This window comes from Leopardus geoffroyi, chromosome B3, assembly GCF_018350155.1.
Source record: "Leopardus geoffroyi isolate Oge1 chromosome B3, O.geoffroyi_Oge1_pat1.0, whole genome shotgun sequence".
In the NCBI taxonomy this organism is placed as follows: Eukaryota; Metazoa; Chordata; class Mammalia; order Carnivora; family Felidae; genus Leopardus; species Leopardus geoffroyi.
Genome location: NC_059337.1, coordinates 113,086,477 through 113,102,278, shown reverse-complemented (window position 1 = coordinate 113,102,278; position 15,802 = coordinate 113,086,477). Strand labels below are relative to the sequence as shown.

General features: G+C 34.2%; 1 protein-coding gene across 23 annotated transcripts in view; it reads right to left on the bottom strand.

Moving 5' to 3' along the window:
• GPHN (gephyrin) overlaps positions 1–15,802 on the bottom strand; it is a 631,205-nt gene that overhangs the window by 173,300 nt on the left and 442,103 nt on the right. The window lies entirely within an intron of this gene.

Below are 15,802 nucleotides of genomic sequence, written 5' to 3'. Positions count from 1 at the left end.
CCGTAACTACCTAGAAGAATTTAAATTGGGGGTCTTTCTCAGAATGAGAGTTTTTACATTACATAAATTTTATCTGAGTGACCTATATCTATGGCAGGACAAACATCTAATCACCAAACATCTGCTCTTTTTCTTCTTACTGCCCCGTGAATTGCCTTCCTTCCTTTTGAAGCCCAAGCCCTTATCCCATTCCTTAGCTCAGGGTAGCATAAATACCTCATTTTACATTTCTGACTTGACTTTGAACCTCTTGAGTATGTGAAATTCTCTTATGTACAAAATTAAATTTTTCTCCTGTTAATCTGTCTCATTTCAATTTAATTCTTAGACAAGCCAAAAGAGATTTTGAAGGTCAGAGAAAAATTTTTCCTTCCCAACAATACATATACATATAGTACATGTATGTGTGTGTATTTTTCTCTCCACTAGCACATACCAAAAATCACTGAAATCATGCTACTAAATCAGTGTTTTTTAAAAAATATAAGCAGGAACATATCAGTTTGTCACAGGAGCAAAAGGGATGATGAGAAATATAGTACCATTCCAATGCAGGGTTAATATATGCCATATATGTGGAAAGAATATATTTCTGATATATTTCTAATTTTCTATCATATAATGTATTGTTCTTATATAATGAAAATTCTATGCAAAGGGAACCTGAGCTTTGTCACAATTCCTTAATAGAAAAACATGTTAAAAGATCTAAAGAAATTACAGTAAAACATGAACATTTGCTAAATCTAGGTGGTCAGTATATGGGTGTTTTTTATTTATTTATTTTTGTATATTGGAAATATTTTATTAAAAAATGAGAACTATAAAAGAAAAGATAAAAGGGAACTGATTCACCAAAGGACACTTACATGAAGCTGCCAATACCCATAAACCTTTTAGTGTAGACTTCTCAAATTTGGAATGTGGGATCATCTGGATACTCTTTTGCCCTCTTTAGTCTAAGAACAAACACAGTGCCAATGTTTACAAGTCATATACTTTCATTATTTTTCCTCCACTAAGTATATATTAACTGAGAATGTTGTTAAACTGTAACTGCTGTCCTTGACAGTTTAACTAGTAACCAACTTACTCCCTCTATCCTTTCAGGGCTGCTTCAGGTAGCTTTGCTGTGCCCTGAATTGCTCAGCTGTTAAATGAGGAATAGAGTGAAGTCAAACTCTGCAGAAACTCATTCAGCAGAGCTTTCCAACTCTTAAATCTCTTATACACTAGCTATTCTTACATTTTTTCCACATAAGGAATCCTTCAATGATAATTACTCCTTCTATATATGCTTCTTTATTTTTTATTTACTCTGTAACTCTAAGGAAACTCCTACTTTCTCTTTTCTTCAATTCACTTATTATTTCTGTTAAATTTTAACAATTAACATGGGGGAGTTCAAGAGTGATTTTTTTCTCTTTTCTTATCTATGTTCTTCACTGAACATATGAAAAACAAGACAGAAGCTATTGAAAATGAAAGAAAAATACAAACTGATGTTGAAAATGAGACACTTGATCTTTAAAAAAATTTCTAAAATTCAAAACTGTTAGTATAATATAGACTGACCATTATAATTTTTGTTAAAATCAGTCTCATTCAATTGTTGACAGATTTATTTTGAATCATCAACACATCCTTCTTCAGTCCTCCCCTGCATACATATCTGCAATAATATAGTTAGGATTAGTTTATAGTCTATTATGATAGAACAGCTGTGAAGCAACTGGCTTTACAAATCTGTAACCCTGAACTCATTAGTATTATGTTTTAATGCAACTAAGGTGAAAAAGGTACATATATTCTTTTTATAAATAGTTTTTTCACAGGGTCACTGTATGACTTAGAAATTTTACAGTAGAAATGTTATACCTAATTCATTTATGCTAGTTTCATCCAGATTATCTCTCCCATACTCCTGTGAATTTGTTGGCTTAGAATTTGGGCACAGTATATGTTTGGGTCACCATATTCAAACACTAAAGCAGCTACACTCATCCCATTTTGTTCCTTTACAGCAAACTGATATAAACATTCACTTTAACAGAAATTATTAAGGTTGATACTCCTTCTCAGTGGCTGAGATGGGTTGGGTTATTATTCATTGAAAAGGGAAAGGAAAACAAGAAACAACTAGAGATAAAGAAGACAGGTAGTTTCTGTTAACACACACACACACACACACACACACACACACACACACGCACACGGAAAGGGAAAAGACACACAGAAAAAAGTGGAGCGTAGGGAACTGCACTAAGAAAGTAGGTGAATGTAAACGAGGTAATAACAGAATGGGGATTCTTATAGATTATTCTCTTCACACTTCTTACTTTAACGTTCAAAACACATGGTAGACCTTAAAAACACCAATATCATTCCTGATCTCAAATTGTCTTTTAAAGTCAATAGGCCATAGTCAAAAGGCATAGCTTATAAAATTTTAAAAGGTGTATGTGCATGTAAGAGAAGACAGAATCACATCATGACTAATCACAAGAGCAGAATTTCTCTTTGTGGATGGGATGCTTAAAATGAAGCCAAAGTGATTTCCAACATAACTTAAAGCAATGACACAGTGTGACTACATCTACCAGGATAAATGATTCAGTAAAGCAAAGTCCAAGTAGATAGCTCTAGTTGGGGAACATTTCAGACCAAGCCTTTGAAACAGAGTTCAGTTATGTTTGAAAGTTAGTTAATAAATTACAAGTTAACTGTCAATTAATTGTAAGTGACAATATAATGATACAGATGGACTGAAAAAGTGGTACTTACATGCCCAAGAACACTTTAGAAATACTACTATCACTGACATATAATAGTGAGGTTATAGAGACCCTTGCTATATGGTGTCAGCAGAGGTTGAGTGAATAACCCAAGATTATTTTGACTTGTTCTCTAATTCTTGAACTGTGTTACATGGCTCTAAGACAGATGACTTGGGGAGATTAAAGATAAACTTGCTATGTATAAAGAAACGGAAATGAGCTAAAGGAAGGCACTTAGATGCTTCTGAGCTTTCTGCTCATACAACACTTTTTGTTTGTTTAAACTTCATTAACTTATATATCAAAGGTTGGAATAACTGATAGCTGTATGGTTCAATTGCTGTACTAACAATAATTTTCATTGGGAACATCCTGATATAAATTAAGCAAAACTTAATAATTTATGCCCACAAAAATAATTTAGGAATATAAAGATTAAATGCCCAATTTCAGAACCATTCACTTGTTTCCCACCTTTTTGAGATGAAACTGTTATTTGAAAGTAAAAAAGAAAAACATTTTTCCCATTGGAAAAATAGCATCCAGTTTATTTTCTGGTAAGTAAAACATGCACATATGAAACAAGATAATGGTTAATGGAACTAATGAAGGGTGCTGATCACTTGATCATTAAACCAATGCTCCCATTTAAAATATTGAAGGCAATTATAAAGTTTGTTTAAAGATTTTGGAATTGTCATGGATATGAGGGATACGGAATTGTCATGGATACATATTTGATATATTTAAAGCTGGATGATTAGTCTGTGAAATCTGATGGTAAGACAATTAAAATCAGTCTTACTTGGATCCAAAGTACTTCTGACTCTGAGCCAAATATTTGAGATTGAAGATTGATTCAATGTTTCCTTGTAGCAACCTCTTGCATGTCCCAGTGGCATCTTTTTTTTTCCCTTTCCTTACTCTCCCACTCATGTATATTCTTAAAGGGATGCCTACCTCTAACAACTGAGAAGCACCTGTGACTAATTTAGCAGCATCTGACTGCAGGAGACCATTTTCTGCCACCGTTCCCACTTTTATTCCTGGGGAACTCCCTTCTCTGTCAAGCACTGCACAGTTCATCATTAATTACTGCAACTTCAATACTGAGTTCAAAAGGCTAGTTTGCTATAAGAACTTTTCTTTCAATGCAGATACACACAGCAGCCTTCTCAAAGAGCTATGCATCAGTTCATGCCATGCTTCTTAACAAGAACAGTTAGGCATGGTAGCCCAAACAGAATTAGATTTAATTGCTGTGTGCTGGGATAATAGCAAGTTGCCAAAGAGGAAAAAAAAAAAAAAAGCAGCAAGCTGATTTTTATGATTCTAGGCAATATTGAGTACAGAATGCCATGGACAAAATTTCAAAAATAGACCTTTCTTTTCTGATCCTAAGGAAGATTTAGAAATAACACAAGGAAAATTGCTAACACAATTGAAAACTATGTTTTCATGAAACTATGAAAGTCCATATGAATCTAAATTCCTTTCAGGGTTTCATGGAATATGAATCCAAAAATATCCTTAAGGTCTTTTTGAATTCACCCTTCTTTTGTAAGTTGCTACTTATACACTGAACTATTTAATATGGGAAAGTCAGAATAAATCACCTCTTCTTTAAATACTGAAGCAGAAAAGGGAATGAAAAACCAGGGCTTGTTTTCTTTCTCCATCATTCCCTTTCTTTTTTAACCCCCTTCCTCTTGTTTTCATTCTTTTTTTTCCCCTTAAAATGCAAAACATTTGAGTACCAACATAGCTACTTCTTTTCTTCTCCCCTCTCAATTCCAAGGGATATATGCAACATTGGTTTTCCTATGCATAACACATGTCTAGCTCTGTTTTATTATAAAATATTATATTTTACATAATAATCTATTTTTCATAATTCTTCACTTTCTATAGTAATAAAAGTCACATGAAAATTAAGTCAAAAGTATTTTAAAGGGTAGTAGATTCACAAATAATGCAAGCACATGTATTTCAAAGGATGTATGTAGCTTCAAGTTATCATCCAATGCGTTGATATTTACTCCTGGATATAAAATTCCTCACTGAACCTAAACATGAGTCTGGGTTCCCAAAATATTCAAGCTGAAGAGAAGTCAATCAGTATGATAAAAATGAGCATACCTATCAAATACTGACATTATATATATGTAACTATACAAGGTGAGCTTTTTAAAGCCAATAGAAAGGATGGTACCATATATTCCCCATTCTTTTTCTAACTTAGCATATTGATGATGATAGAGTATATCTTATAGAAAAGCCCTCAACTCTCTATAATTTTTAACTCTGTAATTTTTGTTAAAAATGAGAATAAAACGAATATTCTTAGAGAGATGCTGTGAAAAGATAAAATGATATTATTAAAAAACCTCTTGAATAATAAACATAGCACACACAGGATTATTAAGCCTGTAAATATTATACATTAATCTATTTTGGAAAATGATAGCTGCAATTGTTAAATAGCGTAGGAAGAATTTATTAGATAAACACAAGCAGGTGGCTAAAAATACATGGTAAAGACTATTAGTTTGATTAAAATATGCCCTTATATTCAACTGAGCGGACTTCAAAAAATACATAAAATTACTTTACATAAACAATATCACCTTTGCATATGTTGTTCATTCTAACCTATGATGCTTACTGGAGTCCTCTTTCTTTCAGGGTCTCCTATATCACTCAAATGTGTTAGATAACTTAGCAGAGCAAAGGAGAGCAGTTAAAAGGTGAAAATTTGCATTCTTCTCCAATAAGTAATGTTAAAGAGTAATATCATGCTTTGCCTTTGTCCCTCTTTTCCAAAAGGGTCTGTACTTGGCAAACAAATTAAATGAAACTACCACCAACTTAGAATAACTGACACAATCTCTATCTAGACAAAAATGTGGCCTAAAGAAATATTATGGCACTTTTAAAGTTATATAATAAGGTCCCAATAACTCAAATCTATTCTAGGAAAAACTACCCTAAGCAAGTTCTGTTTTGGGACTGAACAATAATTTGGTGAATTTTAAAATACTCCCCCCATGGCTATTTTGTGAACAAAGGACTGAAGAATGATGATTTTCCCATAGACTTTTCTTTAATGCTAATATTGAATAGCTTTAATTTTCAGAGCCAACAGCACTGCTTCTAGTAATATTCTTCAACATCACAGTCTGAATACATAAATATGATTAAAAAATAGACAATATACCAATTTGTAAAATCTTTAAGTGAGGCCCTATAATTTTTTCTACATTCTCTATATACCTAATACGGTAATGTCTACTCGGTATTGTAGATGCTTAGTAGATACTTGATGACTAATCATGACTTATTGGTAGTGTCAGCAAAACTGAAAGTATAAAGAATCAAATACAAATAACAACCATATCAATTTCAATTTTTACAATCACTCAAGACATCAAAATCTGTTATAGACTTTTAAGTTCAAAGCATGTTTTTTTTTTTACTTGTATTTATTTGGCACTCTGAACTTTCAAGTAGAAAGCAAAATGCACACAGCATGATCAAGACCCAATTCCTTTAAAATTGTACCATTAATATTTTAACAGTATTGAGAATCTTGTTGGCTACATTCATGATGACTTAGCTTTCTCATGGATAGACCAGGTAACAGAAGTCACCTCTTCTAATTCACAGTCATATATTTATTTTACTTTGCTAAGTTGGCTCAAAGACCTCTATGGTGTTTACAAGGTAATAAGGACAAAAAAGGCATTTAATAAGTCAGAAATATCAGCATTCACTAGAAACATATAGTAGAAATAATAACAGGGCGCCTGGGTGGCTCAGTCGTTTAAGCGTCCTAATTCAGCCCAGGTCATGATCTCATGGTCTGTGAGTTCAAGCCCTGCATTGGGCTCTGTGCTGTCAGTCCAGAGCCTGGAGCCTTCTTCAGATTCTGTCTCCCTTTCTCTCTGCCCCTCCCCCACTCACGCTCTGTCAAAATATGAATAAACATTAAAAAAAAAAGAAATAATACCACATAATAGAAAGCTTATTGAAATTTAACCATATAGGCATAAACCCCTGATATAAACATCCTCAACAGACATTGATTGATGATGCTGTCAAGAAGCCATTGACCCAAATTGCAAGTTTCCCTCTTCCTATACCTTCCCCTAGTAAGTGAATATTCTAAGCAAGATATCCCATTTGAGCTGTTGGAGGAAAGAAAGAGGATGAAAGATTCTGTTGCCATTTAGAGTTTGTCAGAATAAAAATGCCTTTCAGTGGGCTGGATTCTGTTAGAGGTTAAAATGCATTTCCCCAAGAAATAATGTTACAAATAGTACATAGATTCCTACATTTAATCACATATGTCTAGGGGTGCCTGGGTGGCGTAGCTGGTTAAGTGTCCGACTCTTGATCTCAGCTCAGGTCATGATCTCACAGCTTGTGAGTTCAAGCCTGCATGGCATCAGGCTTTGTTTCGATGACAGGGAGCCTGTTTGGGATTCTGTCTCTCCTTCTCTCTGCCCCTCCTCTGCTTGTGCTCTCTCTCTTTCAAAATAAATAAACTTAAAAAAATTAAAAAAGAGTAATTTTTAAGAAAATCATATATGTCTATTTGACTCCCAATTCAGTTAAACTACAGTGCTATTTCAGTTTTGAACACTAGTCTAGAAATCTGGTCAACATTTTTAGTTATTTTCATGTGAAACTACTTTGCTCTACTTATAAGTTGGTAAATGACAGTAGAGCATGACATATAATGGAATTCAAGGACAATATGATGATGGGGTTCAGGACATGCTACCTCAAAATATGGCATCTTGGCATGTTAAATATTTTAAACTGAGTAAGTTTGAGAAAATGGCAGAAGCAAGAGGGTCTCTCTGTCCTTGCCCTGCACTTCATTCTCGAAACAGGTCATAAGCATTGCCCTCCCTATACCCTGAGGAAAGGAGCATCCTTATCTCCAAGATGTAGGGACCTGTTTCCATAATTTGGCTATTGTAGATAATGCTGCTATAAATATCGAGGTGCAGGTATCCCTCTGAATTAGTATTTTTGTATTCTTTGGGTAAATACCTAGTAGTGCTTTTGAACAGGGGAAAAAAGGACCAGATAAAATTGATAATTCCATTTGCTGAAATCTAGGTTCCTCATTTCATTGTACCCAAATGCATATTTGTGTGAACAAGCAAAGAAAATTTATATTGCTGGTAGTCAAGAAGATGTTTATCTTAATGTTTAAAAATTAGGGGATTGGTGGTAAACCAAATCTGTCTGTAAATCTATCAGTATGAACCAAAGCAGGGTATGACCATGAGCTACTTAGAATCCATTAAACCTATGTAATTTATAGGAAGCTGTGCCAGCATGCATTGGATTACCTCCCATGTAGAAGAGACAAGTGGGTTAATTAAGAGAGAAGAGAAACAGACAAAATGCTGGCCTGTGGTACATAAGGCACATGAAGAAAAAGAATGCTAGGCATCAGCCTAGGGAAAAGTAAAATTCACTTTGATGTCAATTCCCCTTACTATTGGATAGAGAGCAATAAAAACAAAAATGGCCACTGGAAATGTATATGTTGGTCCTTCTTTTGACTTAAAATGCCAGCCAATACTCCCTTTGTGTCTTGGTAATAGATAAAGCTTTAATCAGAGGCCTATGTACAACTTATTTACCAATCAATAACACTAGATTCTGACTTCATTTTTGTTTAAAGCTAACTAAGGAATACTTACTACTGGCTTAACAATAAACCTCAGGTTTCTATATTTTTTTTATGTACCAGTTCTGATTCCCATACAAATTCCTATCTGAATTTATGAGAGCATGATTTTTCATAGACTTTAGTTCTCAGTGTTTTTCAAACAGGATGTCAAGGAGACTGATTGGGGTCACAGAGAATAAAGCTGTCCTGCTCTCGGTAAACTTAGGTTTCAACAACAGGGTGAGAAAGTCAATTCTACAGTTTGAGATTCTCTTCACTCCCATTACATCCAAGGTCAATAAGGATTTAGAATTGTAGAGACTGGAGTAACTGATATTGTTTGAGCCCACATTCAAGAAAAATTAGGCTGCTAACCCTGTTATTTATTTGTTTAAAAAGTGGCTATCAGAGTATACTGCAGAAACAGTCAGGCAGAGTAGAATGAAAATGTTTTAGAAGTACTGACTGTGATTACCATATGCTTTTAGAAATTAGAAAAATGCATGCAAATCTTTATATATGACACATATACAATGGGATATTTGAAACTGGGTTCTAACTCAAGATCTGGTCAATATGTGTATATTAAATACTCACTGTGTGCTAGATGGGGGAAGGAGTAAAACCTAAAAGAAGCTAAGTCAATGTCTTTACTCAACCAAGTTTCGTAAACTAATAATAGAGTGAATACTATTCTAAATATACCCATTAGGGGGTAATTCAATGTCATTCATTCAATCATTCACTCAACCCACATTTACTGAATACCTACTGTTTGTCCCAAATTGATCTAGCCTCTGAATTACACGTTTCAAACAAAAAAGCAGTTTCTGGTCTCCATGAGCTCACAATGCAATAGATAAAGACAGTTAAGTAAACATATTAATTATAACACCTCATGATAAATGCAGTAATAGAAGTTAGTACATATGTGGATACATATGTGGTACATATGTAGTACATATGTGGATATGCACGAGATGCTCCTAACTCAGTTGGAGGTAGGAGTTGAGGGGAGATTATCAGGAAAAACTTTCTGGAGCTGGGATATAGGAGCAGAATTTTAAGGGACAATTACACTTTGGTTAGCTGAAGAAAAGGCAAGGAAATCAGAGAAAAAGGCAAGTGTAATTCACAGATATGAGGGACCCTGGCAACTGAGAAATGGCAAAAAGTATGGCTGAAGCTAATTTCAACCATGACAGGAGGTGGTAAGAGGATTGTTGACGAGGTAAGGACCAATTCCCAAGGGTTATGGAGAGCCACTGAAAGATTTTAAGCAGGGGAATGACATGACTACATTAACATTTTAACAAGTTCGTTCTGGTGAGCAATGTAATGATTAGAGATGGTCATGGAATAAATGATGAGGGTAGAGAAACTGGTTTGGAGATTAATCTAGTAATCCAGATGAGAAATCCAACTAAATCACTGAAAGTATTCCTGGAGAGAAGGGCATAGGTTCTAGAGATACAAAAAACCCTGAATCTATAGGACTTAGGTTCTGAATGGTCATAAAGGATATAAAATAACTCTTGAGTTTCCAGTTTGAGTAATTGGGTAGTATCATATATTCAAATAGTGGATGAAGGAACAAAATTGGGGGCTGAGTTCATGTTCAAGGCGCTTATAACTCTGGAGAGAAATGTGGGCTATAGATAGTTGATGCCAAGGTAGTTACTATATTGTGACAGTGATATGTGACAGTAAAATATGTGAAGCTCCTAGAATTATCCCTGACCAAAGTTAATGCTATAAGTACAAACAGAAGTAATAATGATGATAAATGGTGATGATCATAATAACAATGGTTGGTTATGAGAACTTCTGTGGTGATAAAAATGTATATCTGTGCTTTCTAAAAAGGTAGCCACTAGCCACATGTGACTACTGAGCACTTGAAATGTGGCTACTGCAAATAAGAAGCTAAATTTTAAATTTAATTAATGTTAGTGAATTTAAACTGGCTATCATGCTGGTCAGTGTAGATATATAGTGAGAAATAAAATGAGAATCTGAGGGGTGCCTGGGTGGCTCAGTCAGTTAAGCATCTGACTCTTGATCTTGACTCTGGTCATGATCTCACAGTTTGTGAAATTGAAACCCATGTTGGGCTCTGCGCTGACAGTGTGGAGCCTGCCTGTGATTCTCCTTCTCCATCTCTCTCTGTTCCTTGCCTGTGCACATTCTCTCTCTCAAAATAAATAAATAAGCTTAAAAATAATTTTAAAAAACAAGAATCTGAGAGTAAATCAAGTTGATCATCAACATGTAAGGAACAGAAGTAAAAACAATCAAACAGGCAGAAGGAAAAGCAATATAGAGTAATACTGTCTATAAGCACAATTGAAATTCCCTTCAGAAGATGATTAGGGTATGTAGGAGTTGGTAGAGGTGGTTTTCTGGAGGAAGGTAGACTGGAGCTATTAAGTAGATGAGGGCATTTCAGAAAGACAAAATAGCACAAATAATGGCCAATAAGAAAGAAGGAATATAACAAGAAGGTATCCCTTGACTGGAGTGGTAGGTACATGATAGAGAATAAATGGCCAATTGTCCTTGTTTGCCAGGGACTGAGGGGGTTCCTGGAATACAGAACTTTCAGTTTTAAAACAAAATAGTCCTAGGATGTGGTACTTTCAATTCTAAACTAGGAGTGCTGGGCAAACTGGGAGAAGTTGGTCACTAGAAAATAATGTTAGATAAACAGTGGATTATAATTATATAAATTATAAAATTTATAATTTTATCCTATATAAAAATTATAAAGGATGTTGGGAGAAAGGAAGAAAGGCATTTACTCTTGATACAACAGCTCAGGGGTAGGCTACTATAGCTTTTTTGATTAGAGAACTGATGGGAATTAAGGTAATGCTTAGGAAGGTTAGTCTGACCTAAGAAGAAAGAAGGACTAACAGAGAGAATCCAATTGTTTGGCTAATGTCCCAAATCCAAGTCTGAGGTGATTAGAGCTTACACATCTAAGAAGAAAAAGAAATCAGTGCTTACTATGTCCCTGGTACTCTACTAGATTTTACATAAATTATCAATTCTCCTTGAAACCCGGATATAGAAACTTTATAAGGTTTAGATAAGTTGGCTGATTTAAGAATTCATTCACCATTTACTAAATATTTTTTGAATGCCTCCTATATGACTTGCCAAATTCATTATTTTACTAAAACCAGATTTGAAAGTAGATCTGGCTACAAAGTTCATTGTACTTATTACAAGTAAGAATTAAAAGGAGAATAATTCTCTCTCAAAGAAATACATAGCCTATAAAATACTTACATCAAAAGCTTCCTAAACTTGTTATCCATGCATTAATATTTCCTCATCTTAAACTTTAAAATTCTCATGCCATTGTTCCAGTGATCACCTCTTTTGTATTTCAAATGATCAGATTAGATGAGGCAGTGTATGAGGATAAGCAGAAATTCACAGTCAACTACAACAGTTTAAAAATCTTTTTGTTACGGAAATTTAAAAGTGTTATGCCCAAGTAGACAGAAGTACCCATCATTTTTTTTTTGAAAATACGTCAATCAATTCTTTTCAGTTCTTTTATAAGAATGTTTGATTAGATAGGTTTATCAAATATCCCAGTCAAATGTGCGTTTCCATTATCTTTATGGCTGGTCCCTTATTTGGACCTAAGAGAAAGGTATTTTCTTATTTTGATTCAAACAATTTATATATTCTGGTAAGCAGCAGTTTTAGTGTTTTTAAAAGATACTATTCCTAACAGATTTCTTCACACTATCTCCAAATTCCCAACTATTATAAACAAAGAGAATGAAAACAATGAATGCAAGAGTGACCGGAAAGAGTAAAACATCAGAGAAAACTATACTGAAATAAATAATACATTTAATATTAAAAATTTTCTAAGTGAGATTTTGTGAAGTAGAAAATCTTAGGTGATCATTTCACAGTGTAGAATCTTTATTTTATTTTATTAGTTTCATCCAAGGTAAATAGTTTGTAGTGCTACTGGTAGTTCAAAAATGGCTCTATTTTTTCTTTTAAAGAGGAAATGTTACAGTGTTTAAAATCTAGTTTTCTTTCTTCCCTTCCATTTTTCCTTCCTTCCTTGAATATGTAGACCTACTATTTGCAGTTCAACTGAAGTTTCCATTTCAGAAGCTCCAAATTGTCAGTCAGTCAAGGTTTGTTTAGATCAGAACTGGTGTTCTAAAAGTGTGATGGGTTCAAAGGGCAACTGTTTTGCAAGTTACAATTTGAAAATGTCACCATTTCTTTAGGTAGCTAAAAGCTCTTAAGCATTAAATAAAAATAAAATTAAATTTCAGTCTGTCCACTCAACAGTAAAAATCAATTTAACTTCAAAATTTCTAATTATTTAAATCAACCTTGCTACTGGGAAATCTAAGACATTAGATATAAGGTTTTAAAGGGTTCAATGATTATTTTTTTGTTTATTGTTATAAATCATAAAAAATTTACATCTAGTGTATATTACAACTTTTCAAGTAAGTCAGAAAGAGCACTGTTACTACAAGGAGATAGTACTCATGCTGGCTTTCTTCTAAACTAAGTGAATTCTGAAGCAATGTTTTCAAAAGATTTTAAAAAATGAACATTGCTGGAACACTGTTGAAAGAAAGCTGAGATTAGCTGGAAATGTGGAAGGTGAATTCTCTTTTTTTTACTTGGCTTGAGGGGATGAACAATAGTGTACACAACCTGTGACACCGATCTCATTACATTCATGATATTCTATGCATTCCAAATGTGAGGCCAATTCTAAGGTCAAGACAGAGCTAGCAGATTACATTTAAATAAGGAATAGTAAGTGCTCAATAAATATTTACTGAATGACTATATATAAGAAAAATAAGAATAATTATAAAAGGTATGTCTTTCTAATATTTCCTGGAATTAAAGTTTGCATCTAATAGATAAATTTATATCCTCTCACAAGGATCCAAACTATGTGATCAACCTGAACCAGGTAAATATAGTCCATGAAAATGTAAGACTACTGAAGGCCACCTACAGCCAACTTTTAATAACTCCTGAACAGCAGCAGAAAGCATGGTATTTAGGAAAAACAATTTTCTGACACTCACTTGGAAGCTTTATGACCTTAGGCAAGATATCTAACCCCTTTGAACTCATTTTCCTGGTTTGTATAATGAGGATGATGACAGTATCTTCTTTAAATATCTATAGTGAAGACTAATTGAAATAAGATAAATGAGATGTCAACCACAGAGCTTGTCACATAGTAAGAGAACTGTATTTTTCACGAAGGGGCAATCAACTACATGGAGTAACATTTGCTGAGCAGTAGCAGGTAAGGTTAGCAATTATCTTGTTCTTGGCCAATTCATGGATAGATTCCTTTTTGAACAAAGCTTATTTTTTGGTCTTATGAATGTCACAGAAGACAGTGACACGAAATTGATTAAGCCCACGTGCTCCAATAGGTACTGGAGAATTTATTTCTTTAATAGTGAAGGTCAGTGAAGATGATGTAAATGAGGGAAAGAAGATACTGAGCCATGGAAAGTTTGGCTACCTCCATAGTGATGCTATAAAATAAAAAAATGCACTTAAACAACAGTTCCATCAAGAGGTTTCCATATGAAAAATGACACATGAGGACATTTCTTGAAATTCTAATTAGTAAGAGTCAAAGTCTAAAATTTTATAAAATAATCATTTACCAATTTAAGATGAAATAGAAAAAAATTATGGAAGGTTATTCTGTATTCCCTAAGGAGTTCTTCAAGATATTGGTCTTTACAGCATCATAAATTAAACATAATCACCACCTATGGAGTCCACAGAGGTATGGCACTGGTAACAAAAAAACCCTACCACAAATGACAAAAAGAGAAACACATTTTATGACAAATAAATAAAGCTAATGTGTCACAATGAAAGTAACAAATCCAGATAAAGCCAGAGTTCATTTAAGAGCAGAGTGCTAGGGAGCAACAGCATACCCAATCCCATCCCCCCAGAAGCCAGTTCCACATTCCAACCTGAGAACCCTCCTGCAAACATGCTGTCACAGAGAAAGTAATACCCTGATGGATGCTGTAGGCTGTGTTTGAAGATGATGCCAATGGTAGACTTCTTATACACTCTCATGGGAAATGGAGAATTGCCTGGATGAAGTGTCAGAAAGAAATGGGTTATATATTTTTTACACTGGGAATCATAATCCTGGGGAATTAAGAAAAGACCTATGGAAAATGTGGTGATGAGATGATATCAATCTTGCCTTTCAACAGTCTGCTGATATCACAAGTCATTCATCTGCCTTTCATTACTTTCCTTTTCCTACAGATACATATTTCAAGAAGAAATTCATTCTCCATAAAACCAGTTTTAAAAGAAAAATCTAAAATAGCTGTAACATTCAAAAGAAAAAAATTACAGAAGATGGCTATAATTCTGTTGATTCAATAAATTCAACCTTGTGAGGCTAAACCCTTGTGGGTTTAGTCAGGCTCTTCCTTTCAAGGCTTTTATTTATTTTTTTTTTAAATTTTTAAAATTTTAAAGTAAAAAGATGTTATCTTGCCTGTGGTTCTGGAAACACAACCTGGTATTTCAGATGGTGCCATCTTTCTGGGTTTTTTGCATGATATTCTGAGACAGTATTTCTGCAAACAGAATAAAGCTAACAATACTGGCCTGCCCATGGTAGCTACCGTGGTCTGCAAAAACTACATGTAGAAATGTGTTTTGTCTATAAGATAAAAAATTAAGATCTTAAAATTCATAGGGTATTAAAGTTCTTTTATTTACTAGCCATCTTGAGGCACAAATTCTCTTTTCTCTCAGCTACTCAACAGTGCCTCTGCTTTGGAAAGGATATTCAAAATCTATTAACATTTCAATGAATCTGTTTCACAAAAACAGAAACACATGTACACTATGGTTTTACACAGTAAGAATAAGAAATTAGACCCCAAAAAGGCAAAAAAAAACATAGCTCAAATGTCATGTAAAATATTTTGTTAAAAGAGCACGAATCGGGGCGCCTGGGTGGCGCAGTCGGTTGGGCGTCCGACTTCAGCCAGGTCACGATCTCGCGGTCCGTGAGTTCGAGCCCCGCGTCGGGCTCTGGGCTGATGGCTCAGAGCCTGGAGCCTGTTTCCGATTCTGTGTCTCCCTCTCTCTCTGCCCTTCCCCCGTTCATGCTCTGCCTCTCTCTGTCCCAAAAATAAATAAACGTTGGAAAAAAAAAAAAATTAAAAAAAAAAAAAAAAGAGCACGAATCTCATGAGTGATTACAAAATTAATCTTCCAGATTATAAGAACCTTATGAAAATATAAGTATCAAGGAAAC